Source organism: Sinocyclocheilus anshuiensis, unplaced genomic scaffold, assembly GCF_001515605.1.
Source record: "Sinocyclocheilus anshuiensis isolate Anshui unplaced genomic scaffold, SAMN03320099.WGS_v1.1 scaffold2739, whole genome shotgun sequence".
NCBI classification, from domain to species: domain Eukaryota; kingdom Metazoa; phylum Chordata; class Actinopteri; order Cypriniformes; family Cyprinidae; genus Sinocyclocheilus; species Sinocyclocheilus anshuiensis.
The window spans coordinates 315977-318667 of record NW_015542334.1 but is presented as its reverse complement, the minus strand read 5'-3'; the positions used below and the strand labels follow the sequence as shown (position 1 = coordinate 318667).

At 33.1% G+C, this 2691-nt stretch overlaps 1 long non-coding RNA gene across 1 annotated transcript in view; it reads left to right on the top strand.

The window, feature by feature from the left end:
- Positions 1 to 459: 459 nt before the first annotated feature.
- LOC107691080 (uncharacterized) overlaps positions 460 to 2691 on the top strand; it is a 9438-nt gene continuing 7206 nt past the window's right edge. Inside the window, exons 1-2 of the long non-coding RNA XR_001634511.1 lie at positions 460 to 535; positions 1343 to 1478. This is a non-coding gene — a long non-coding RNA (uncharacterized LOC107691080). The remainder of the gene's footprint in view (positions 536 to 1342; positions 1479 to 2691) is intronic.

Here is a 2691-nt window from a genome sequence, read left to right as displayed (position 1 = left end):
CGTGCAAATGCCCATAAAACTCGCCAAATAAAACGTTACGGCGTCTCATTTGGTGTCCGCTGGCTGAGAGATGTACTGACAGAGCTAGAAAATAATGGCGCTGCTTTAATTGAACCTGTGAGGATGCTGAAGAGCTCCTTCATACACGTTTAATAAGAGGTTTTTGAGCATTTATTGCAGTGTGGGATTGGTTTAGAGAAGGTAGCTGAAGCAGGAGATGGAGAGAAAAATCACTATTGAACCAAAGCAAAGCAAGAATGAATTATCTTGGTTTTATTCCCCCATTAATTTGCATGATAAATGTGGCAGAAAATGCTTGTAAATAAACATTTGCTCATTGTAAAGGGAGAACCTGCAGGAGAACAAATATAATATTTCAGAAAGATTTGAACTGTCTTGTGTGTTTAATGAATGAATGCAGCTGAACTTGAATGAAGTCAGACTCTTTGTGTCTGTTTCTGCAGAACACTGAATTCTATCAACAGAGTCTACACGTGTACCAGCAGGAGGCGCTCAAAGCAGAGGCCACCGTTAAGTGAGTGCAGATATGACACAGATTTTCATATTTGAAGTTTTTATTTTAATTTATTTTTGATTATAATTTATTTTAAAGTTTTTGTAATTTTGTTGTGTTTTTGTTGTTTTTAATTAGTTGAAAAAAAAAATCTATATATATATTTGTCTCTCTATATATATATATATATAATTTTTTTTTTTTTTAGGTTTAGTTACTTCAGTACATAAAGCTAAAATAAATGAAAATGAGAAACTTTGCTTTGGCAACTAGCTAAAATAATTTCATACATTTTATAAAGTATGAGTTTTTTTATATTTATAGTATAAAAGAAAGTATAAAGTAAAATTCATTTTTTTTTATATATTTTATTGTATTTCAGTTAATGTTTTTTTTTTTTGGTTTTAGTTTTCATTTTACTTAACTATAATAACCTTTGTTTTGAGATGTCTTAAGATAAATATTTTAACCTTTAATGACTCATTTTCCTGTAAAACCGCAGAAAGCTGTGTCTTTGTTGAGTCTGTCTCTCTGCCTTACTTTTTGTGAGAAAAAGACAAATTCTTATGCAAATTGCTCTGCAGTGTTTCACTAGGCCACTAGGTGGCAGGTGACTTTGACTATTCTTTTCCCTAGTTTTGTGTCTGTCAGTCTTTGCACCTGTGATTTGTATTGTGTTCTTGAGCTGGTGTTTAACACAGTTTGAAGGTGATCCTGTATTAGTTTGTTTTGATTTTACAGTAGAGTGATTGTGAGTAGCATAAAACTTTTATATGAACTGCACTCCACTGTTCATAAAGCCTCTGTATGTGTGTCGATTATGGCCAGGCCTCGTCACGTGAGTCCCGTCTGTCCTGAGATGCAGTCGCAGGTGTTGAGCTGCTACAGACTGAACAGACACCAGACGCTGCACTGCTCACACCTGGCCAAAGACTACATCAACTGCATCAACACCTCCAAGAAGGTGCGTGTGGGATCTGTGTGCTTTTATTAGGGATGCACGATATTGCAAATTATTATTATTATTGTATATAACATTAAAGGACAATGCACAGTCAAGCAGTCATTAACTGGTCAAAAATAAACAATGATGGTACAGTGTTTTTTTTATTTATTTACTATTATAGTGTTTATTTATATTTTAAATGTATTAATTTATTAATATTTTGCTTTATTTATTTATTTTTACGTTTTAGTAATTTTGTGATTTGCTTTTATAATTTTTTAATAATTTTTTTTTTATATTTCTATTTTATATTATTATTATTTCAGTTAGTTGCCAAAGATTTTTTAATATATTTTTTTGTTGACATTTTTATGTATTTTATTTCAGATTTATTTTAATCACCAAAATGTTTTATTAGTTGTAGTTTTAGTTAATAACATCACTGTGATGAGGTGATCAAGACTGTTGTGTAGCAGAGACGAGTTAATTCTATAACTGACCAATCAGAATCAAGTATTCTCAAGCGTGGTGTAATAATAACAATTGTAAATGTACAGTTGAAAAGATGAATAACTGTTTAGTACTTTTTTAACCAGGCATAGAAAAAGAGTTTACCGTTTAAAATGTAAGAAACCAGCCCTGAAGATATTGGCAATTAGAGTCTTATCAGACCCACGCTGATAATAATACACCATGATAATACTGGCCGCGAGTGAAATTTAATTCATATTTCTCTGCATTGTGTAACAAAGAGCTAGTTCATTTTAAAACATGCCAGAGTCATTTTCTCTGCAGGAAATAAGAAGCAGCGTCCACTGCTGTGTGTGTGAGTGTGTGTGTGAATGAGCAGATTTTATACAATTCTCATTTTACCGTATTGACCCGACTATAAGACGATGTTTTTTTCTTGGAAATACATCTGAAAAAACGCGGTCGTCTTATATTCAGGGTCTAGACTTTGACATGTCAATAATACACCCACAACAATAGCTGGCACCAAATACGCATAAAATGAGTGTGCAATGAAATACGTAATGTAAAAGGTACATCTGGAAAAAGGGGGGTCGTCTTATAATCAGGGTCGTCTTATATTCGGGCCAATACGGTAATACTGGATCATTCATGCATCTCACACACAGCCAGATAACAACAGCTTTTATTAGAGATGATTTATCTGTGTGTGTGTGTGTGTGTGTGTGTGTGTGTGTGAGAGAGAGAGAGAGAGTGTGTG